At 37.1% G+C, this 24,445-nt stretch overlaps 1 long non-coding RNA gene across 1 annotated transcript; it reads right to left on the bottom strand.

The window, feature by feature from the left end:
- Positions 1–3,043: 3,043 nt before the first annotated feature.
- On the bottom strand, positions 3,044–23,239 carry LOC147116641 (uncharacterized). Its single transcript, XR_015078614.1, has 3 exons — positions 22,836–23,239; positions 21,776–21,900; positions 3,044–4,588 (listed from the first exon to the last, which is right to left on the bottom strand). It is a non-coding gene; the product is annotated as an uncharacterized LOC147116641 (long non-coding RNA).
- Between the last annotated feature and the right edge of the window lie 1,206 nt (positions 23,240–24,445).

Genomic DNA, 24,445 nt, shown 5'->3' with positions numbered 1-24,445 from the left:
TTCAATGTTTGGACCAGAGAGCTGCAGAATATCTCAGAGAAAGATAAGATATGTTCCTGAAGTTTGTACTCATTTGGTTGGAACCGTATAGGAGGCCAAAGTAGCAATAGGGGAGGGAGTTGAAGTGGTGTGTCACACAGAGTCAGAATTACATATGTGGACCATGAAGAGATATTCTGTAGGTTGGATTGAGAGCAGGAGCCGGCATCAACATAGTCATCAATACAAAGGAGGGAAGGAGCAAAGAGTGTTCCGTATATCCTACAAAAAGACAGGCATAGCTGGGATCCAGATGGGTTCTCATAATGACATATTTACGTGGAAAAAGTAAGTGGAATGAAAAGAAAGTTTGTTCAGGGTGAGAACAACTTCAGCCAAGTATAAGATGTGAACAGTTTGGGGTTCTGTTCAAGAGAGAGATGGAACAGCAGGAGGTCATCCTGGATAGCCATCGAGGTCTAAATGGATTGTGCATCCAATGTGAAAAATTACACAATTACCCTGTAGTACAATAAAACCTGAAATTGTCAATGCAGTAAAGAGCTTCCAAAGATTCATCTAAGAGCTGGTAGATACTAGACAAGGAAGGATAGAACGGAGTCACGAGAAGAGGAGAACATAAAACAAATCTATCTGCCCTGCCCGGGCAGTTCTGTTTGCAGATCATGGGGAGGTAGAAATGGGCTGCGAGGAATTGGGAAACTGTAGTATTGGAGGCAACGGGGAGAGAAAATCTCTGCAAGAGATGAAATCGGCGATAGTCTAGGAAATGTTTGGTTTTCAGAGGAAGATAGAAACAGGTATCAGACAGTTGCCTTTTGGCCTCAACCAGGTTGAGATCCTGGTAGAGACTCTGTACAACTGAAGTATCAATCCCCTTGAGATAAAGGTCAACATTCCATTAGCCGTTTTGATTACTTTGTGTACATGGACACCTAAATCCCTTTGCTTTTCCACAGCTCCTAATCTCTCACCATTGAGAAAATATTCTGATTTGTCTTTCTCGTATCCAAAGTGGATGATCTCACACTTCCCCACTTTGAACTTCATCTGCCATTGTTTTGCCCACTCACTTAGTTCCCTGTGAACTTTTATAAGTTCCTGCTCCCATCAACATGACTTACTGTGCCTCCTACCTTAGTGCCATCTGCAAACTTGAATATGCAACTCTATTCCTTCATCCAAGTCATTAATATATATGGTGAAAAACTCAGGGCCCAGTAGAGATCATTGGGGAGCACCACTTGTCACATCCTGTCAAATAGAGTACATTCCCTTGCTGAGGACAGGTCAATGAGGAAAAATCTGTTTTCTGGCCATTATACCTAATGATTGCCTCTCAGTGTCAGAAGGCTGTATTCAGTGTTCTTGACTTCTACCTGCTCTTCACTTCAACCCCTATAAAGGGATCTCTTATCTTACATATTCTAGTTCTGCAGAAGAGTCCACACCTGAAACATTAACCTGCCTTTATTATTTTCCGATGCAGATTTTCCTGTTGTATATGTCTGGTATGTACTCTCAAATTCTTACGTACCACAGGCTCTTTTCATGCAAGCAAAGTGTTTTGCAAAAGCTGAATACAATTGTTTCAATGTAAAGAAAATGTTAGCATGTACACGAGATGGGCTGGCCCCAACAGTGACAGGTACTGGAGTCCGACATTGTTAGAAATAGCCAAGTTACGGCTATCTCTAGCCACTTTAAATAATCAGATTCAAGTGCAAACCAATATGGTGGGTATATTGTGTTTAGTCAGAATTTAAACGGAATATAACACATTAGTTATACAGCAAAAACATACGACTGTGACAAGAAGCTGATACCGATCCGATCGGACAAACGGTTGACACACGTGAGCAATTCTCTTCCTCCTTTCATCTGTGAGTACAATCTCTCTCTCTCTTTCTCTTCCGTCTGAGAGCATAAGCTTTTGGGAGGTCACTTTTATTCTACTTTTAGGGGTGGGCCTCAACCTGGATATTGACAAGACCTTTTGACCTATAGAAGTTCCCTAAAACCTTAATATCCAATGGGACTTCTAGTTGTTTGTCTCGATTCTTGTGTCAAAACCCGCCCTAAAGATGTCTTACGATTTTGGCCACATGTCTTTCTCTGTTTATATTTTCCCAGGGTTTCCTTCCTGTGGAATTCGTGTCTTATCTCTTTTGTCCGTATCCTTCTTTGATCTCAAGAGGCCCAACTAGAAACCTGTTCGCTTCAGAGTGTTACCTCCTTTATGACGTAGCAAATGTTTACGTTAACTTCCCCAAACTTCCTTCCGTTAGCTTCACAAGCAGTTCTGTTAAGCCAACTTCAAATCCTACCTTAGCATTATACATAAAATATATAAACAAGGTTCGAGTCTTAACTTAAAAACAACAGATAATCGCTTAGCAACAGGGAGATTGCCCTCCGTAGGAAACCAAAACATTAGCACTTCTAAGCATTTATCTATCCCAAGGAGACTTTCCGTCTGCAATTCAAACATAACCATTTAAACACAGCATTTTTTAATCGCATAACCAAATACATTTTTAGGCATCTTTAGTTTCTAACAACATATAAGCCTTGAATTTAACTCTCGTACTGGAGTCATGTGGGTGGGAACCGAGGGGATGTCAAACCATTTAGCTCTTTGTAGCGTGTGGTCCGGGAGATTTTAACTCTCGGGCCTGATCTGCTTCAGCCCCATCAGTCTCCCACCTCAAGCCTGGCGACAAGTGATAGCTGGCTGGCGGTTGGGAGCGGGATTATGGGTGGCAGAAGGCTGTTGACGAGGACCCGAAGGAATGATCCCCGACACTCAGGTAAGTGGTTGGGAGGGCATTGTAGTCAATGGAAGGGGGAGGGAAGCTCAGGGATGGGGTGGTCCAAGGTTTCCACAAGGAAATTTTAATGAAAAAAATAAAATACACTTAACTTTCTGGGCTTCTTCTGGCCCCGGCTCCTCGTGCCACCAAGTTGGCCTGATGGGGAAGCTACAACAGCCTCTCCACGCAGGCCTCAAGTTAAAATTGCAGGTGAGCTCCGATGACATCATTGGAGCCTGATCTGCATATTTAAAGAAGGACCCCGCTGCCTTCCGGCAGGTGCCGCTCATGCCTGCTCAGAAGAGCAGTTTAAGCTCGCAACCCACAAGGCGGGAATGGGATCAGTACGGGTAAGTCACACCGGCCATTTTAACTGCCCGCTCACTCAGTTTCCACCAAGTAGGAAGGGTTAAAATTGGCTCATTAGTATCGCGAGTCTCAAGTAGTTTGGACACACCCAATTATTATATTACTTTGCTAGACCACAAGGATCTCTGTGTGCCTTCATATTTAACGGATGTTATTTATGTTATGCTACTGCTATGTGTTTCAGGTTTGTTTGTGTCTTTCAGGATCTTGTACCCTTGTGTAGGACAGTTCCAAATGCTTGGGTGTTATGGTTAGGAATTTCCGTCCCCATTTTATTACATCAGCAACATTAACCTACTATTGTGAGAGAAAATATTTTCTACAAATGCTTTTTATTACAAGTGGACTAACAGTCAGATTCAACATTTTTGTAAGTGTGGAGACCAGTTACTATTAAACAGCAGGCATCTTATAATGCCTGCTATAAAAGCATCATACCCCGATTTGGGGTTTGGAAGCAATAGCTTTTAAAAGAAAATAAATAGAAGACTGCCCAGTGTGAGGTATCAAAAATGGGTCCTTGCTAAAGCAGAATACAAAAGACTTAAGAAGCTGCAGGAAAAAAACCACACACAATGTAGAATAAAAAGATAAGTGACGTACAACATCTTGCTACCAACATAAAACATTTCCAGTGTTGGTTTTGTGACCCTGGGTGCAGTTTCTAAAAAGCTAAAGCTTCTAGCTCAGAAATTAAGGTCATTCTAAATTCATTGGCATTAAGTATTCCATTTATTTTTTCCAACAGCAGACAAAGAAGGACATTAACCATTTGAATTCCATACTCATTTTGTATTCCAGCCCCCAGGATATAAATGTACTTTATAAATTGTTTGAAGATTGAAGACCAACACTTTTGTGTCCATCTCGGCATTTATTTTGCAATTTTACTCCAAATGTTCTCCCCTCAGCTTTTCCAAACTGTGCAGTGTTCAGAATAAACTATCTTTTATGGAGGAATATTGTCCAGTGAAATACTATTAATTTTAGTTGACAACCTTGAAACATCTCTGCCTGTCTATTGTTATCACGTTACACATTCAGTCCTTTAAGAGATCCCTGTATTTCGCTTTAAAAGTTCCATTTGCAGAAGGCAGGTCAGTAGTTGGGAGTGGAAAAGCTTTGATCTCCCATCCAGCGGGCCCAGCTTCAAATGCTAGTCTCGACTGTCATTTTACGTCAATCCCCACAATAGTTGAGTTTTGCCTGTGTTTGGCCAGGCCACCAGATGGAGCAGTATGTGGTTACAGAACATTCTAAATCTGGTAGGAGCCTTGTCCCAAGCTGCAGAAGCACACCTCACGTTGGCGATCTTGAAACTGCATTGACGATGGACCTAGAGATGTCCTGGGTTAAAGCTGTCCAGTGGTCCAGGCTGAAGGAGGAAGTGTGGCAGCAGTGAAGAACTATCGGGGCGAAAAAATAAAATCAATAAAACATTTTAAAGTTCAGTCTTAAAAGTACAACATTTGTTAAAACAGATCCATGGAAAAGGTGACTTTAATATTGCTGTGGGTCTTCTCCGAGGTAATTACTTCAAAAACAACTTTAACTTCATGACTAGGCTGATCAAAATAAAGATGAAAGTTTTTTTTTAAAAAGATCATAAGTATATTTACCAACAAATATTATGGACAGGAATGAACTGCTTAAAATAAAGTACTAACTCTAAGAAATCTTTTAGCTTAAGTAATATTTTATCCCATAATTTTAGCAGCAGTATTTTGGAAATTACTGTAAAAACAAGCTGTGGTCCCAGAAATTAACTCTTAGTATTATTCTACTGGGTAAAATTACAGATGCTGTTGTTAAACCCAGCAGACACAGAAGAGATGGAAAACTGTCTTCAGAATAAGTGTGCAGAATTGAAATATTTTGACTTGTACAAAATTTGCAGATGCCTGTGTACAAACTCCGAGCCTTTTTTTCACCACTTCATTTGTGGCAGGAGAATTGTCTGGTTGTCAAGATTTGTGATGACCTCAAATTGTGTCCGTAGCAGCAAATGTCATTCTTTTGTTATGATGCCGAGTGGTGGCTCTTGTCGCAGTGGCGATGTGATTTTGGAGAGCTTGTGATAAATTGATCTTACATTTTCATAATCATTGAACCCCTACTGATTATTCTGTATGTAAATTTTTTCACCACAATATAGTTTAGTTTAGCAGTCGCCCATCTCTCCAGGAGACATTAAAATGGATTCTACACTGTATTGTGTCCTGTTCTGGTTCTTTGACGGGTTGTGTTTGGCATTGCTTTGTTTTGTTCCTCATAATTGCCTAAATGTTCTCTTTAGGGTTTAGGTCCAGATTTAATCGCAGCCAACCTAGAATGCCTACTGTTTTTGATAAAGCACTGTTGTGTGTACCAGCCTTAGTGTTTCCGCAGTATAATAATGTGTCGCTGTTGGGGTACAGCATTGTGGCAGCCTAATGCAGACGCCCATCAACAGTTCCTGGTCAAGTCACCTATTGAAATGTAAATAAGCATCACCCCCATCAGAGTTACAATAATAATGGATGCGAGACAGCGCTGCTCAAGACATGACCACTGTGGACATAGAATTATACTTCAAAGAGATTTAGAAAGTGATTCTGAAATGAAAAATCAATACATTTTCTTATGATTTAATTTTCTCATCTATACTATAGAAAGAAAACCGATCTAAAAGTGTCTTGGGAAGTGATGAACAAACACCTTTTTTTTTTTAATGAGCACTGTTCTGCTCTTTGATGTCATAAATTGACGCGAAAATTATAATGCAAAATATTGAACAATTGTTTATCTCAAAGCCTGTATATTCTTGCAGCTTTAATTTTGTTTATCTCCATTTTACTGGGATGACAGCGCAGGATTCTCTGCGCAAATGAATGTGCACTGTAGCCTGAGGCGATATCAGCAAAAGCGAAAGTGTGTGACCATGCATACCCAGGATGAATGTTTGGTCATGTATTGTCAAAAATTAATGTACATTATCAGAGTGTGTAAAATGAGTCAAATGTTTTGAGGTTAAATCTCTTGCACATCCTGAAAACCTTCTCCATGTATTTTTTTTACAAGATGGATTTGGTATAAAAATAAATCAGTTTGACCACAGCAAGAATAGGGCAGTTCCTTTCTTAAGCTAACATTTATCTATTTTTCATTAAATGTTGCCTTCTTTCTCCCCCTATTTTCAATTTCATATTTTTTGTTGTAGATGTTGTAAATCATTAAGATTCTTAAATTCACCATTATAGTGCTAGCACAGACCTAACACTTACCTTATTCATTCTGAAGTGTCTGACAATCATTTCTGATGTACAAAGCATTCTTTTACTGTACTTTTTAAATACAGTTGCTGCTTTGATTTCTAATTAGCCAAGAGGTCTGACTAAAACTATGTATATATTTCGTGTGGTTCTAGATATTTTGAATCATACCAAATATGATCAAGATAATGCAGAAACCCATCAAAAGTCAGAATTGCAATATTGTAAAATGCACAGTGTATGTATTCTAGTTTTCACCAGTTTAGGAACTCTGTGCTGAATTGTTGGTTGAATTTATAGAAATGACGGAGGTTGAACAATCATTCAACACGGAAATCTCTAACCTTTTAGCTATACACTGTCTAAATATTTCCTTTAAATAATTAAATTTGTTTCTGAAAATGTAGATTCATGCATTATTATAAACTTTGTTGTTTAATGTTTAAACATTTCAATAAACCTTAACTATTTAATTTGATTCTCCATCTTGTTAAAAAGCAAAAGGAACAGGATAAATGGATCTTTAAGTGATAAAACTTTTTTGTAAGGATACATATTTATTCCCTTGTTGAAGGTTTTGCTATGTTTAGCAGCACGCAATCAGACAACTCTGTCTACAGCAAAGTTTTTTGATTCAAGTGACTGTAGTATCACATTATCTGAATGCACTTTGCATGTATGAATTATAAATTATGTGACATATGAGACACAAAGTTGATAATTCAAGGCAATAAGATCGGTGAATATATATATTATGCCTTCCACATTGTTCAAACTATCCAGTAGTACATGAGGTAAATACATGACAACCTAGGAGACAGCAAACCGCAGTAATGCCCTTACCGGCAATGAAAGGTCAGTTCCATGAAACATATCCGTAATTTCTAATGTCACTTGATAACATGGGTGGAAAAAAATCTTCCAAATTAAGAGAAGAGGAATATAAAAGAAAGAGCTGTCAAAATATTTGAAAAGAATTGTAAAATTTCAAATATTTTGGAAGAGTTTTCAACATTGAAATTTCTGAAATGTCATGAAGGACAGAAATGTGTCTGGATGCTGTTTCTAAAAAAAATGAATAAATGACAGATGGTCTCCAAAGAAATGGCAAATTTCTGAACTGTATTGTATGAAATCCAAGTACCATGTTCTTTACAATTGAGTTTTAAAGAATAGGTGAGTTATATTGGTTGGTTTTTTTCTCTAATTGAATTAAGACTGCTTCATACATGTTTCATTTAAAAATGTGAATAGCAACAATGTGTGAAGACTGATAGATGTACCCCTTTCATAGATCTTGATAGGCTATGTGTTAGGTTAATGTTGCATTTCTGTATTCACAAACAGTTTGTTATTGAAGGCATTAGACATTTTTGAATTCCTATTTTACTTTTTAGAACTTACAGGTGTATGATTTTAAATATACAAACGAAACCTTGAAATTCAAATTACACCATTGAAATAAAGATATACTGTACCACAGACTTCTAAAATGAATATAAATTAATGTTGTTACATTAAGCTGCATTACATCACAAAAATACTTAAGAAAAGTGTGGTTTAAAAACTATAATAGTGAAAGTAATATATAGAAATGTGATAGTTTCTTTAATAATTTTCAGGATTGGTAACTGGTTTGAACATTTTTTAACAGTTTAATGAAGTACGAATGTGCTTTTATTTGTTGTGAATTCTGTCTTGTAATATATTTTTGATGACTTGGTCTTACCTTGAGAACAGTCAGGTGAAATGATACTGCAAAAACTTACATTCCTTACACAACCAGTGTGCTTGTGCGAACACTCAAACATATACACATCTATATTGTTAAACATTTCCAGGATCAACTGCTGTTCCTAAAAAAAAATGCAACATCTCCCTACTGAAAGTGATGTAGGAATTGCAATAAATTAAACATTTCTAAACTGGGCTCTTAAAAAAATGTTATACATTAATGAAAGTCTAAATAATTTTGCTTCAATCTTCATTTTGCTGTTTGCTCATCTGATGTTGTTTTATAAAGGTGCAGGCTTTAAGTATTGCTTCACTACAAATTCTATGGGAGCATACTTTTTTTAAACAAAAAGAAAAGTGATGTGTGCATAATTGTAATGTGGTTTAAATATTTAAGTTGTTTTTGCTCCCCACCAAACTGGGAAAATTGTGTGTTTTGCAAAGTATTAGCTGTCATCTTTTACAGTTTTGTACAGAAAAATGCAATAATCCCCAGTCAGAAAATTAATATATCAGACACCCCTTTGGAGAAAATTGCATTGCATTCTCTGTTAGTAAAATAAACATTTCTTGTATATGATTTAGTGGGATACATTAAGAAATGATCATATTCACTGGAAGAATAAAGTCATTGAATTTTCATTTTATGCCAAAGTATTATTGTACAGAAAACTAGCATTAAATTGGTAAATTTAAAACGTATATTTCAAAAGGCAAATACTGCATTAACACATGTAGTTCTTATAAAATGTTATGCTCCTTTCTATATGACAATAGATCTTTGCTGCATTTAAAATTCTGCTCCATTAAATGATGGAAATAATGCAATCAAAAGTGTATATTTTTCTCATGAATCACCTTTTTTATGTTGAACTCTGAAGAAAGAATGTGTAGCTAGAAGTGCCAATGAAAATTGACCAGGAAATTCTCACTTAGCAATAACCCACTCCTGCTGTCTGTCCCTATAAAATTCAAACATCCCAGAAAATGATATGCTCTGTCACACCAAAATAAGAAATCTGCTGAATGCTGAAATATTAATTTGTTTGCCATTGTTTCCCCGACCTCTTTTGTGGGACATGTGGGATGGCATGTAAATATTTGACTGTTGCAGTAGCCTCCATAGAGCAGCTCAGTGACACCGGATTAATTTGTGTCTCATGCATTATGATGGGGTGCCAAATATTTAACAGCTGGTCTTGAGCCTGATTGAATCAAAATATTGTTTTTACAAGTTGATGAAAGCTTGATTGATATGGTGCTGGTGATTCTTTGATGGATTAAATTGTGTATACAGATTACACCACATATACCATCAGCAGAAAATGTGATTCTCAAAGCTAAAAATCCTGCCATATTTCTCAAATCTCCTGGAACAGATGCGGCCAGGATGTGTTCTCTCTCTCTCTCTTTCGTTTGGGGTCTAAAGTGAGTCTTTATTGGATGAAATCATCAGGTTAGCAAAAGTGATACGGGGAGGGGGATAAATTTATCTTCGCATTTCTGTATCTTTCCTAACATTCCTCATTTTTATAAAGAAAAGAATTAGGAACGATAACAGGAATACAAAAAATGCCCAAGAAAATGTGCTACAGTTCATTTAAGAAACCTACAAAGGAAGGCTTTTGTTGTTGATGAGTATAGCTGAATAAAAATTCCTTGGCGGTGGGGTTTTAATAAAAAATCTAAATCTCAGTTAAGCTACCACAAGAAATGTAACAATTTCCTAAATGCTCAAAAACCTCCAATCTTCTAAAACAAGACTGATTATTTTTTTAAATGTTGCCTGAAAGAGATAACAGTCTTTTAAAACTCACCCCAAATATTGCGATTGCTAAAAGATTATATTAAAAGTGATATATTTATTATCTAAATATGGAGACATTTAAATTATAATGGTTAAGAAAAGTAGGTAAAAGAGAGAAATTCACACTATTCGACTGTTGTTCCCTTCAGGAATCAATGTTTTTTTTCTTCCAGAAATTACAATGTGAAGCTCCGTGAAGATATCATTGCAGTGTATGACATGAATCTTTACATTAATTCAATGAAATGCTGTGTTTGCAGTTCTTCTTTGTCCCACAGATTTTATTAACAGCGAGAGCTAATTTTAAGGAAAGAAAATGAGCTAGATTTCGAGCAGATTATTTGAAACCTGCTGAGCAAAAAGTAACAACTGAAAAGTTTGTTTAACCCTAAAGCATACTTGGATACTGATAGCATGAACATAACCTGAGCAGCAATGCCCCCGCAGTAAAATAAATGACTGCAATAGACCTCAAGGATGTGCACAGTACTTCTTGTAGATGAATTCTGGCACTTGCATCTTGTCTTCTCAAAAGCCAGTGTGCTTCGGTGACACTGCTCGCTTTGCAAAATGGCTTCTCAAGTAAAGCACATTACTGGCTTACATGCTGCTGGACAACCAACCACAGCATAATTTTCCTTTCTGCAATCTGGGTGCAATATATCGATGTTCACTAGTGAAATATATTTGTTTGTCTGTAGGGCTATAACTTACAGATATTTCACTGTCATTGTCATGGTGCTCACCTAAACAAGAGTTACTTCATTTTTCTTTCATTGCTGAAAGCAAAATTATTTTCTGGCACCATTAACAAAGCAGGGCTATAATCATAGATTTAAGGTAAAGACATTAAGGTGCCTCAACTTCAGATGTACTACATTCCGATAGTACAACCATGAATATACTTTGGGAATAAATAATTCAATCTAGCTGATGAAAAGGAAATTTACATCATTTTAGAAAATGTAATTTTATCTCTGAATTCATTATATCCAGGAAGTTTTGACATTGTGCCCCTTTGTTTTGGTGGGTACATACACCTTGCTGTTAGATGGCAATTTAAATTTATGTTATCCTGTATTATTAATGGCATCTGGTAAATAGAATCAGGTACTTTTCACATAAAAGTCAATTTATACTTTGCCTGGTATTAAATTATTTTTTAATGTACAATTATAGAATTGTTACTATTGCCATGCTATTTTTTGGCTATTTCCCTTATTTAAAATCTGCTTTTTCATGGATCTGAAAGTAAGGAGCTGAAAGTAGAATTTTAACATAAGTACAAATTTGTATTTTCATTTTGCCATTTTATCATCTTTCAACCATCGAATGTTCCTGAAATAATTATATGGCTACTGGCTAGTAATGTTGAAATTAATCTTGATTTTGTTTAATGTTTGCTTAAAATAAAATTATTCCTTTTTAATAATTTAAATAACATGTCCTTTTGATAACAAAGAATTGCACAATCCATTATCAGTGGAAATTTTAAACACTGAATATAAATGAATGAAATAAGCAATGGTTTATACCATAAGTAACCAATACAAAATAACCGTCACTCATCATTTCCTGACAATTTTATTTAGTAAATGTAAAAGTCTTGTCGAAAAATAAACGAATAGGGAACAATTCGATTTTGGTTAAAAATTCATTTTGACAACATACATGCGATTTTCTAGTGGGAATGCAGTTACTCAAAATATATTAAATGATTTAAAAATCAGGTGTATAGAATGAAAGGGGAGATATTTTAATAATTAATATTTATTACCAAAAGGCCATGCTACAGAAATCTATTTGGGAATTTTGTCAAATTTCAAAGAGAAAAAGTATGGTTTGATTCAACAACAAAAAGGGCTGCAGTCAATACACAGCTTATATCACAAAAACATTACAAATGATGCAAGACAAATCTATCAGCACTTCTATTTGGTCCCATAGATTTGAAGAACTTAAAACAGCAGGATGTTTAATCCTGATTTGAAGAGGTGAATTTTATGCCATTTTAAAAGGAATACAATGGCCTAAAAGATTCTTTTTTATTTGTGATATTTAATCAAAAATCATAGTATGTGATGCATAATGCATGCTGGTTTGTGCCAATATATTGGTGTAATAAAGTATTTTTTCAAATGCATTGTAATACTAAAGAAGATGAGCTTAAATTATACATGAATTGTGGCTAGGTTGAATTCATTCAGTGCAGACTATAGGTGAATCTTGCAGTGACCTTGATAGGCTGGGGTAGTATAGAATAACAGTTGGTGAAATGATTGGAAATTCTACCATTTCAAATGATTGCTGAGTCTAGAATAGCTGATTTCAGCATTATTCCTGAAAAATGATATTGAAATTGAGTTTTAAAAAGTACCAAAAGCACAATGGGAACACCAAGTTTAGACTTTCTTGAGTATTAATTATGCAGTATTTGGTAAGTGTAATACATTATATGTTGGACACAAATTAATTAGAAATATTTAGCAATACTCTTAGCTGAATAGTTGTAAGAGGCACAAAGCAATTTACTTGGTATTAAGACTCTCCAGAAGGGATGGATTTGTACTTATTAATAATAATTATACTAAAGTAATATTCCAGCCTGAACTGCAAGGACATTGTCAATAAGTGAAACATGTTTTAGTGGATTTTTTAAATTGAAGTTGGAGTGAAGCTTAGCAATAGAAAAAAATCCTGGATCGTTCTGACTGAAGGAAATATGGATGACATTTCCCAGTGTTCTGTGAATCAATTATAGTCCTCATATTAATAATTGACTCTGCATATTTTATCAATTCACCAATGTTTTTGACAAAATAGTAAAAATTACAAACATGCAGTCAAACTGAGATTCTTTTGAATGCAAGTCCTCGCAAACTGGAAAAACTCCTATCTAACCGTACGTATCAGCAGATGAGTACTGTTTTAAAAGGTAGTTTGCACGTTAGTGAGAGTTTTTTTAAAAAGCCAATAACTTTTACAATTTTCTTGTTTCATTGTATTTCTTTTGATTTTTTATTTTATTTGTTGCAACAGTGAATGCTGATGACATCAATGAGGATACTGACTTTAAAGGAATTTCTGAGCTGAATTGATATACACATTTGAAACATCCTTGGTTTAACAACTGTATGTACAGATGTTAAGTCAGCTCCTTCCTAGTTCTGGGCTCAGTAATTTCTCCCACCAAATCACCCTGACGACGAGAGTGAAATGCCTCCTTTTAAAGAAACGCACAGAGACAGCTTGTTTTTCTTCTGTAATTAATGAAATAGCGTTCACAGAAATTGCATATTTTGAAGCCTGCGTGTTCCTTGGATTTCATTAGAAGATCATTAATTATGGAGGAACTTCACCCCTATGTGCCAGTTCTGTTTTTAAAAAACTCCAAATATTCAAAAATGACAAATAGGAGGGAATAGTGTGTTAAAGTTAATAATTAGTTGTAACAGTTTGGCTATTAATTGAGGTACTGATGGGGTGAGTGCTGGATGGACCTTCTTTGGAAACTATTTGTTTTGAGGATGCCACAATCTTCAGGTAGAATTGGTGGAGATTATCATATGACCCACAATTTATTTTACTGAATCGAGAGCAGATATTGCACAGACAAATTTTGAAAATCAAAATTAGCCAATAATTCAGCTCTTTTATTGATGAAATTCTACATTTTTAAATTCTCACCAATCCATTCCTTTTACCCTAAAAGGATCGTGATATAGAAATTAAACCCGGTTATAAAATGAACTGGGTTCTGTTAAAAGAATTGAAAGTCTGATCAGGACAGCCCACAATTCCTGTTGTATCATTTTTGGTTAAAAAATGTGGCCACATTTAGCTACGATCCTGAACTGATTTTTACTTTAGTTGAAACTTAAGATGTTTATAGACAGACATTATGTGCTAATTACCCTCATCTTACTTAACTTTATTACATATAACAGGAAATTCCACGTAAAGTATTGGACACAAGCGATGTACAATAATTAGACTAGAAATAGAGGCATGAAGTCTCCTGTTAGAAAAGGGATACTAATGAGGAATTGCAATGTTCTTTTATCTTGCTCTGTCAATTTTTGTTTTTTGTATGTTTTGTTTAAATAGTGAAGTGCCGATGACACCATCAGGGGTATTGGCTTGAAGGGGTTACTAGCCTAGATTTTCCCATCGTCAGATTATAACAACACGGTTCATAAAATCTGGGCTACTGAGTCTGACTGTATAAGGGAGCTGAAATGATATTACGTACTAGAAATGGTCATAAACTTAGCATTGTTTCAGCATCAACTATGTGTTAAGCATCTCCTTCACATTGTTTATTGGGCTCAATTGTCCTTTGAATCCAAGAAACGCCCCCTCCCATGTTGTAATTAGAACTTACTCTCCAAGTAAAAAAATCAACCAAGATGGCCAGAACAAAATCAAAGCATGAGAAACAATTATAATTCTTTGTAAATGTGACTTAAGGGGGTTCTGATGGTTTTTTTCAAAAAAAGCTTATTGATGGATTTTACGTATATTCAAATTATAAGTAACTGTATTGCTAACTCATTTGTGTGTGTGAGAGAGAATCAGCTCCTTTATTAATATATAATACTAGTTGTGAGATTTTAAACTCCGAATCTATTTTTCTATTCCTTCAGATATAGTTTAGTGAAATAGTGAGATTTCCCTAGTGTCGCTGCAGGTGTTCCAGCTACAGTTTCCACAGGCTGAGATGGTGCAACAAATGTCATTGAAATGATTGTGTTGAGGAAGTTCCAGCATCACCAAGTTCAAAATCTCAGCTCTCAATTCACTGAACAGTACCAAAGGTAGAATTATTGACAGTAAAGGAGCAATGTGCCCCTTCCTTTGTTGGAAATCTGCGCTATTTGTACACAGGACGAGTGTTCTGTACTTCCAACAAAAAAAAAACATTGACATTTTTTCACAAAGCTAAGTGACTAAATATAAGCCTTTCACTTCAACTCTTGAGCAATAAAGATGCTTCTAGGGGAAGTGCTGAAAAATAAAATGGTTGTACAGTACATGATATTTCAGCCATGAGGCTTTATTCTGGTGGAAGCCATGAAAAGAAAGGAAAATGAGGCCTCTTAACTCTTTCCACAGGTCCGACAAAGGGCTGTGCAGCTAAAACATTTTGCACGCTTTTTCTTTGTGAACGCGAGACCCATCTGATTACATTTTGTAGCCACCTGATCACTCCATTTTACATTTGCTCCTTTTTCCAGACATAAGTAACAACTGTAGTTGTGGATTCCACACTGCTGACCTGAGGATTACAGAAAGTGATTGAAAAACATTTCACAATGCCTGAGGTTGAAAGTATTGTAAAGGGACATATGTAGTAAGAGCACTGTTGCATCAGTCACTAAACCTTAAATTGGAGGGTTATGAAGACTGGTGTGATGTTAACCCAACAGTATTAAAATTGAATTAAAATGTTTTAAAAAAATCCTTAAGATGCAAGATGTGTGAATCGCTATATAAAGGCAAGTTTATCCTTCCTACTAAAACCGTGTGCTGTGTGTATGATTTGAACCTGATTGTTGGCAATCTGATGGAGATTTGCTTCTGGAACCCGAGTGTAAAACTACTCATCATCGAACTTGCTTTATGTCACAAACAAGAAACTGTGTAAAACTAACTAAACTTCGATTTCAGAGCTTGGTTGAAGAATCTGTACCACAGGGTTCCCTATCTGAAGTGGCCCATAAAAGGGAGGGAAAGTTAGAGGCCCAGTTACCAGGACACTCTTGTGTATTTTGAAGCAGTTGACAGAACAGCATGGATGGAGTCGTGGGAGCAAGTCACCAGTCTGGATTCCTCACTGAAGTATGGTGTGTGGTAGTGGGTGTCCTGGAAAAAAACAGAAGACAGAGGGGGTAATGTTCAACTTTGCTGCCCCGGCAGTAACCTGGAGGAGCGGATTTCTTTGATTTCAATGGAACTAAAATCAGGCGGGTTTACATAGGGTTGCCAAACTTGCGAACACTGGTTGGACAAATTCCTGGAGATGTCACCACATGACCTCCTGCCTCCAACCATCCTGCCCCTCACTCCTCTGCCACTGATTACCCAACACGTCCATCCTTATGGCGCACCGCCTTCCACATCAATGGGAAAGTGAATAGATTCGTCATTGCCTGGTTAGATCATTTTTCCCATCTCAGATATTTTCACAACCAATAACCAAAGTGTTCAAAGAAATTATTTTTAAAACTACTTTTTTTTTAATGCCTCTGATTGTTTTCCTGATTACTCACAGCAGCATCCTGGAGATATGGGTCTTTAATTCCTGGAGACTCCAGGGCAATCCTAGAGGGTTGGCAACCCTTGTTGTACAATGGGTGGATGATCTGCTCTGCCAGGTGGCCGCCAAGGTGGTGAGGTTGAACATTGAAAATTATCGCCAGAGAGGCGCCCAATGATGAGAAGATAAAACTTCTATCCGCAATTCCGTAAAGGGGTTCATTCAAAAATGTTCTGCAAGCTGATTAATGTGCGCATCTTTAAAGTATGATGACAATAAGATCCCATGGGGTTAATTCTCAACTTCTTTGCCTGGCTACCTGGAAGATTTATAGAACCTGCCCGATTTTTGTTCCATTGATTTCGGACAGGTTTTACAACAGGTGGGTGATCAACTCTGTCGTGTTAAGGATGTGAAGTTGAAAATTATCCCCCATATTTTTATTTTGATCATAGAAATCAACAGATCCGTGCTCCTTAATGTAACAATGTTGGTGTTAAAATGACTAATACTGCAATTCTACAGAAAGAAAGAAAGACTTGCATTTCTATAGCGCCTTTCACGGCCACCGGATATCCCAAAGCGCTTTACAGCCAATGAAGTACTTTTGAAGTGTAGTCACTGTTACAATGTAGGAAACACAGCAGCCAATTTGCACACAGCAAGCTCCCACAAACAGCAATGTGATAATGATCAGATAAACTGTTTTTGTTTTGTTGGTTGAGGGATAAATATTGGCCAGGACACCGGGGATAACTCCCCTGCTCTTCTTCGAAATAGTGCCTAGGAATCTTTTACATCCACCTGAGAGACGGGGCCTCGGTTTAACGTCTCATCCGAAAAACGGCGCCTTCGACAGTGCAGCACTCCCCCAGCACTGCACTGGAGTGTCATCCTTGCTTTATGTGCTCAAGTCCCTGGAATGGGATTGGAACCCACAACCTTCTGACTCGAAGGCGAGGGTGCGGCCCACTGAGCCACAGCTGACACAGCATAAATAACAATGTTAAAGAATCATTTCAAACAGAATAGAAATTCATTTTTCCTTACCAGGGCCACCATTTTAGATGTGGACAGGTAAAATAGACTGTAGCTGTCACTCTGAGCCTGTTTCCTGGGCAGCGAATGGTCGTTGTGATAGATCCACATTTGCATCTCTCATTCCAGCTGACCTGGACATCAAGTGATGGGAAGCAGAAACTGGCTGGCTTAGGGGATCAACTAATTATAAATTTATATATAAGGAATAGAGAGAGTACCCACAGGAGGAATGTAATGTTTAAAAAAATATTAAAAATATAATTGCTTTAATTGTGCAGCATCCTTGTAGAACAGTTACGGAAATGGACTTCTGTAAATCTCCATTAACATCATTTTAAAAGTGCCAAGAATTAAACCTTTATGGTGTTATCTTTATCTTAGAGTGCACGAGAGAGAGAACAATCATTTTTACAGAAGTACAGAGTCTTTGAACTTTCTATAGGTTTCGAAAAATGTAGTTTGTGGAATTTGAAATGATTTTTTTTAAGTACCAATATATAACTTTTTGTAAGATACAAGTCAAAAACGAAATAGCGTGAGTATGTATTTCAATAACTTTTAAATACAACCCTGTATCTCTGGGAAATGGGATTCTGTCATTTGAAAAATAAGTAAAAGGGAGCCCCACTGTGCTCATAAATAAGTAAAAGACAGTTCTGCGGTACACCTACACAACTGTCTGTGTCCAATACCTTCCGAATAAGGTGGAGCACACAGCCGTCACAGAATGAGCCCCACACTTCTGTTGAATAACGTAAATGCTGTTTTATAGAGCAGCCTAGTGTTGCAAGGTTTACAGCAAAGATACAAAGGGCGCTTTTAACACTGCATCTCTTTTGCTTTCCCACGTGGAATTGGGATCTGATGTCTGTCGGTGCATTAGGCTCTGCTTCTAACACAGAGACCCAGAGAGCAAAATGCATGGGACTGCTTCCCCGGGTTTACACAACTGCCGACTTCATCCAGTTATCAGGAGGTTGCTGTCTCAGTGGTCATATCCCCCACTCACTCCCACCTCCTGCAATGTTGGTGAGCTAATGTTGTGGCAACTTAATGGACCAGGATAGAAAAAATGAATTTGCATCTGATAGGCCAACTATTTTACATACAGCTCATCATGACAGCAAGGATGAAGTCCCCTTTTTTTTTGCACCCCCGCACCATCAGCACACAGTTTTTGCTAATACTATTAGCAGCATTGGGGGTGAGGATTTTTTTCTAATATCCATGACCGCAAAATGATACTTTAAAAGCTTTTACGGAACATGACTAAAGGTGACATAATGAGAAACCTATTTTGCGGTGTGGGAAACTTAGGCCACAAACGGTTAACATGATGAGTTGGAGTGTAGCAATCTGTGATTTATTGAGATTCAAATTAACAGAAAACAATCAGCCAGGGACCAGATGTAACTAATGCGCAATTAATAAATATGAGAACAATGGATTAAAGTGAGTGATCTGCTACTTTTTTATTCTCGTTTTTCATTGCTTTAAAAACTCAATGAATAATACATGCGCTTTTGTGAGTGTTTGATCAATTGTAAAATAATTGAACATAAAGTGGGAGTTCTAATTACTTCCAGTTTGACAACTTTTTTGGCTAATCTTGAATCTTAAACATTTGTTTTGTTTGAGTCCGAGAGCTCGCCCATTCTCCCGACAGTGTGCTTTATCTTGCAAAGGGTGGGGACGGAGGCACAGTGCCTTGGTTTAACAGCAAGCGGTTTATATAGCAAAATAAATGTAAAGTAAATCTGTATGTATCTCGTCTTAAAATTCACACACGTCAGTTCTTCTCAAAATAGCAACACATTTGAAAGCATAGCCAATTTTCTTTTACTGCAACATAAATGATAACGTTGGAAGTTCCCTGAAACAGTCGTGACTTGGGAGAAAATCCGAAGGGAAGAGCAGGTGTTTCAGAATCAGCCTAACAACCTGTCCACATAAAAAAGGGTCTTTGTTACGGACACAACCCAGAGCACAATCTGCTGGTTGTAAACAGTGGAAGAAATGGGTTGCCTCATATGCTGCTAGGTATGGAAGAGAAAGAAGAAAAGAATCAGTTGTCTTAGTGTATTACTACATTCTGGGAGTTGCGAAATTGTGTTTGTTCTCTGATTGATGTTTTGTTTCCTAATTTTCGCAAAGAATATTTATTCAATTTGTATTGTTTTGGAAATTGTTTATTAAAAGATACATTTCATTTCTAACATGCTGAATAAATTGGAACTGCTATTGATTTCCCACATGTAATAAGACATTACAATAGACATTGAGGTTTGTGTGATTTAGGATCGTACATTCGTGCAGGAGGAAGGGTGGAGGGGGCACCAATTAATCTTAACCTCGGTCGTTGTTTTTGGTCAGTATAAATATGAATATGTCTGAAGAGAAAATGTTTGAACTTGTACTTCCTGTGTAAAATAACATGCTAAATTTGTTATGCAAACATAATTGAAAACAGCAATATTTAAAAATAATTATACTGGATTTTAGGAAAGTAAAGAAATATATTCAGAACATTTTTTTAAACAAGGGATTATATGCTGTTGAGCTAGGAGACATTAGTTTGATGATATTTTCATGTGGCACATAATAATTGGTAATTATTCAAAAAATATTGGAAGCTTGACAAATTATACATAGTTTTGTTTAACACGAAATTCCTAAGTAAGTGATCGATAAAAATTATTTTGGATTGTTTAACTTTTCAATACTTCCATTAAGCAGTGAGGTATTGAAATTCAATAAATATGTTGATTGCAGATGAGGCTGAGTTCAATGGAATGATCTGCAACATGCTGTAACTGGCTTTACTTTCAAAAATTAAACTGAGTTTAAGAAGACATTAACATTTATGTTTACAAAGATCTGATTTGAAAACAAAATTGATTCCTCCATTAAGAAAGATGCAGAATACAAACTAGATCCTTCTTTAGAGAATCCAGTCATAACTATCACAGAAAAGACAATTTAAATTACAGAATTGTTTAGGCACAGTACACTCCAGTAATTTGCCATGTTCTCTCTAACACTTTCATATTTCTGTTCATTCCAGTGGGAGGTTTCACAAAACTGAATATAGCTCATGGAACAAACCAGTTCACAATCAAAATGACTTTGCCCTTTGGCTCAATTAATGCAAACATTTTTTTTTGAGAATACTCACTTCAAAGATGCAGTTATACAGGGTAAGATTTTGAGTACCTACTGATCGTGATCACCTGTACCCGGCATCAACACATATCGTAAAACCATGGGTGTGCTGAAATCAGTTTTCCGACATGCACTGGCAGCATGTCCTCACAACATTACCCCCATAACTGCATCACTGAGAAGCCATTTCTGCTTCACAGTGATGCAAAAATGACAATATAATTCCAGAGCCCGCTCCAGAGCACAGCAGTGTGACACCTCTTGGGGAGGCTGTTTCACACCATTTGGGTTTGACACCACATAGTGTACAACTCCAGTGCTGTGTCAAACCTGTTCGGAGAAAAAAAGTGTTTACAAACTTACGCAAGAGTTGTTTCAAATGTTGAGAGAGTGCAGAAATTCCTGCCTGCCCACACGGTGCATTTAAAATTCCGCATCTGGGAGTTTGCTCCTAGTCCCGAGAATTCAATTTGGAATTAGACAGTAAAAACAAGGTAGTGCTGGACTGGAATTGATCCTATAGCCACCAGTCTCAGAATGGTAATATAGTATAAACACAGCCTGTAGCTACCAGTCTCAGAATGGTAGTATGGTATAAACACAGCCTCTAGCTACCAGTCCCAGATGGGTAGCTATAGTTTAAATACAGTTTGTAGCTACCAGTCTCAGATTGGTGAATGTAACCTGCAGCTACCAGTCTCGGAATTATAGTACACGGTAAACATGGCCTGTAGCTACCAGTCTCAGCATGGTAGCTGCAGTATAGATATAGCCTGACCATCAGAAAATTAACTGTGAATATTGGGCATACCCTACAAGATCGGCCAAGGGAAAGTATTCAGGTAAGTATTTTTGTTTTTAAACTTATCTTGTTGGCGTCAGCCTGCCTCAGGGCAAACCAATCTTGCATTAGGCCACTTATTTACATATGTTTCAGGCGTGGGCACTGCATGCTGAATTTTTTTTGACATTTACCAATATAGCGGGTGGCGCATTTCCAGCTCCTAATGAGTGTATGCTTCTTGCCCGCCATATTGGAGGCTTAGGAGGTCGTTTAGCACCTGAAAAATCGACACTGCGCGGCCAAGCCTCTGGGCCAACATGTAAAATCAAGTTTATTATTATGCAGCACTAACACCCTTAAATTACTGAGGAAAAATTTTTTTAAAAATGCATTTTTTTTTAAATGAAGGGTGATTTAACAGTATAAGTAAAAATTAAGATAGTATGCTCTTGTATATAATTAGTATGCACATATTATTTTCACCCCCCACCCCTTTTCAGAGCTTCACCACCTTTTGAATAGGATACCACCAACTCATAATATAGAGACTATTACCTTAACTTTGAAGTTTGAAAGTGGATGGTCAGGGATTCAAACCAGACTTGGCTATCTCAGACTTCATTAGAACTGGAGAAGCCATACAAAAACCACTAAGAGACATCAGAATGGATAACTTGCAGCTGAAGGGTGAAGTTTTGTCAGTTATGCAGTTCAAAATGTATTGTTTCTCAGAACTGATCGTACTACTTCATATTTCTCCCAATATCATGAGGGATCTAGACAGAGAATAGAGAGAAACTGTTCCCATTGGCAGAAAGGTCAAGAACCAGAGGACACAGATTTAAGGTGATTGGCAGAAGATCCAAAGGGCAACATGAGGGAAAACTTTTTTACGCAGTGAGTGGTTATGATCTGGATTGCACTGCCTGAAAGAGTGGTGGAGGCAGACTCAATCCTGACTTTCTAAAGGGAATTGGATAAGTACCTGAAGGAAAAAAATTTGCTGGGCTACAGGGAAAGGGTGGGGGCAGTGGGACTAGCTGGAGTGCTCTTGCAGAGAGCCAGCACGGGCTCGACGGGCTGAATGGCTGCCTACTGTGCTGTAACGATTCTATATTTCATTGGATTTTTTTAATTGTTTGCTAAGGATGTTCTTGCTGTGCAAGGCACAGAATTGCATGTGCAAGCAAGGGGAGCTTCAAGAAGATCATTATAGTAGCTGTTATGTAATGAATGCAATAAGATATTATAATTAGAAGTTGTAATGGTAAATTGGCATTGCAGTATGGCTGGCTCAACAGATGCAAGCTAGAAGACCATGGAAAGTGAAACTTGCATTTAAGAGGCAAAGAAGAGGAGTTTAGAGATCAGAGTAAGCAGTTTGAGGGTTCGGGGACAATGAGAGTACAATGTGGGAGGCCGGAACAAGCAGTCCTAACTGTCAAGAGGATGCAAAGTTTCAATACAATAACTAATTGAGTGAGGACTGTGAATGAGGATCGAGTTTGGAGGAATCAAGGAAAGCAAAGTTGAGTCCACTCACAGGAATATTTAATATTTTCCCTCCGTGTTAAACACCTAAATCAAACCCTGAAAGACATTAACAATTCCTTACCTGCTGTTGGTGATGGAATATTTGCAAAGCTGTACAATCTATTTAGACGAGATTAGTGTGCTTGTTTTATTTTCAGAAAGAAGGTGTGGAGAAGTTTTTGCAGAGTACAGCAGAGTCAGTCTCTGGGATTTAGTTTGTAGGAAGATGTGTTTGGAAACCGCTTCGCGAGGTGGTAGTTACAACCTTTAACTCCCATTAAACCACAAGGTTTAAAGTAAGAATTTGCTGCCAGTTCTGCCGTTGTACCAGTGGCAGATCTGTCCTGTAAATGTAAGAAATATATATATTGAAGGCTATTTTGTTGATTGACGTGAAGTATCTCAAAGAAAGCTGACTTTAGCCCATTATCTATGCATTCTGCTAGCATGTCTACAAATAGAGAGAACCAGTTCTATCACAGAAAACGTGAGATTTAAAGCAAAGGCTGCTTAAATAGGGAAAAATGGCACATCTATAAATACTAATTGGAAAACAGTCTGTTTTGACTACCCAATTGCAATCATTAAATTAATAGACCAATTTTGTAGCACAGTTAATGAATAAAGGGTTAAGTGTAGGCCCTTATGTACTGCCTTAATTGCCATTAAATTATCTTATCACCACAGGTGTGCAGGTTGCATGCTGCAGTAGCACCCTGTACTTAACCTTTTGTTCACTAAGTGTGTCACAAATTAATTCATTCATGTGAAAGCAAATCTACACTTGACCTCTACCAGTGTACTATCCTCCAATTGTTCACTGTTTTTTCAAATAGTGTTAGTGGTTAAGTGAATATTGTTAAATAATTCTATTGAAAATGACTGCAGCGCTTGAGAATCACTCACACAACCCCCTGAAAGTGTACAGAGGCAAGCGACCAAGATGATTCCAGGTACTAGGAACCTAAATGACAAAGAAAGTGAAGGAAGCTGGATTGTTCCCTTCACAAAAGAGGAGACTTTGAGATGGCCTCATTAAAAAAAATTTAAGATTATGAAGGTTGATTCGGGCAACTTTTTTTCAGTATGGCAAAGGGTTCAAATGCCAGGGGACATAAGTTTAAAATGAGAAAGTTAAGAGTAAGAAAATAATGGACTTGATATCAGTGAAGGCCATTGAAGCAAGTAACATAAATTGATTCAAGAGGCAACTGTGTGTATTTCTGTGGAGAAGGGATTGAGAGATATGCTGATAAGACCAGGAACTGGGGTTGAGATTAATAAAAAGCAATAGGTCTTGCTGGTACTTTCCTGTTCCTAACATTTTAGGTTCTAAATATTGTCAGATTGTAGTCAAGTGATCCAAATTCTTAGCAATAAAAAGAATGGTTACTCATTGCCTGTAACCACTATGTTCATGTTCTAAGGAACTCCAGAATTCTGCCTATTCATTTATTGATTGCAGATGAAGAACTGTCATTTAAATAAACATTCAATTTCCTACTTAATTACAAAACCAGCAAGCAGGGCTGCATTTTCTACTTTAAAAGACCAAAGACAGAGATAGCCTTGTAGTGCAGAGCATTGGTGCTCTAATGTGCAATGTAGTAGGATAGTTCGTACCTGCGCTGCAAATGTCTGCCTCCCGACCTCTACTGGTAAAAAAAAAATTAGAACATTTAAATGTTAAAA

Source organism: Somniosus microcephalus, chromosome 6 (genome assembly GCF_052327205.1).
Source record: "Somniosus microcephalus isolate GS21.2 chromosome 6, FLI_Smic_1.0, whole genome shotgun sequence".
Taxonomy (NCBI): Eukaryota; Metazoa; Chordata; class Chondrichthyes; order Squaliformes; family Somniosidae; genus Somniosus; species Somniosus microcephalus.
This window is presented reverse-complemented; position numbering and strand designations above follow the sequence as displayed.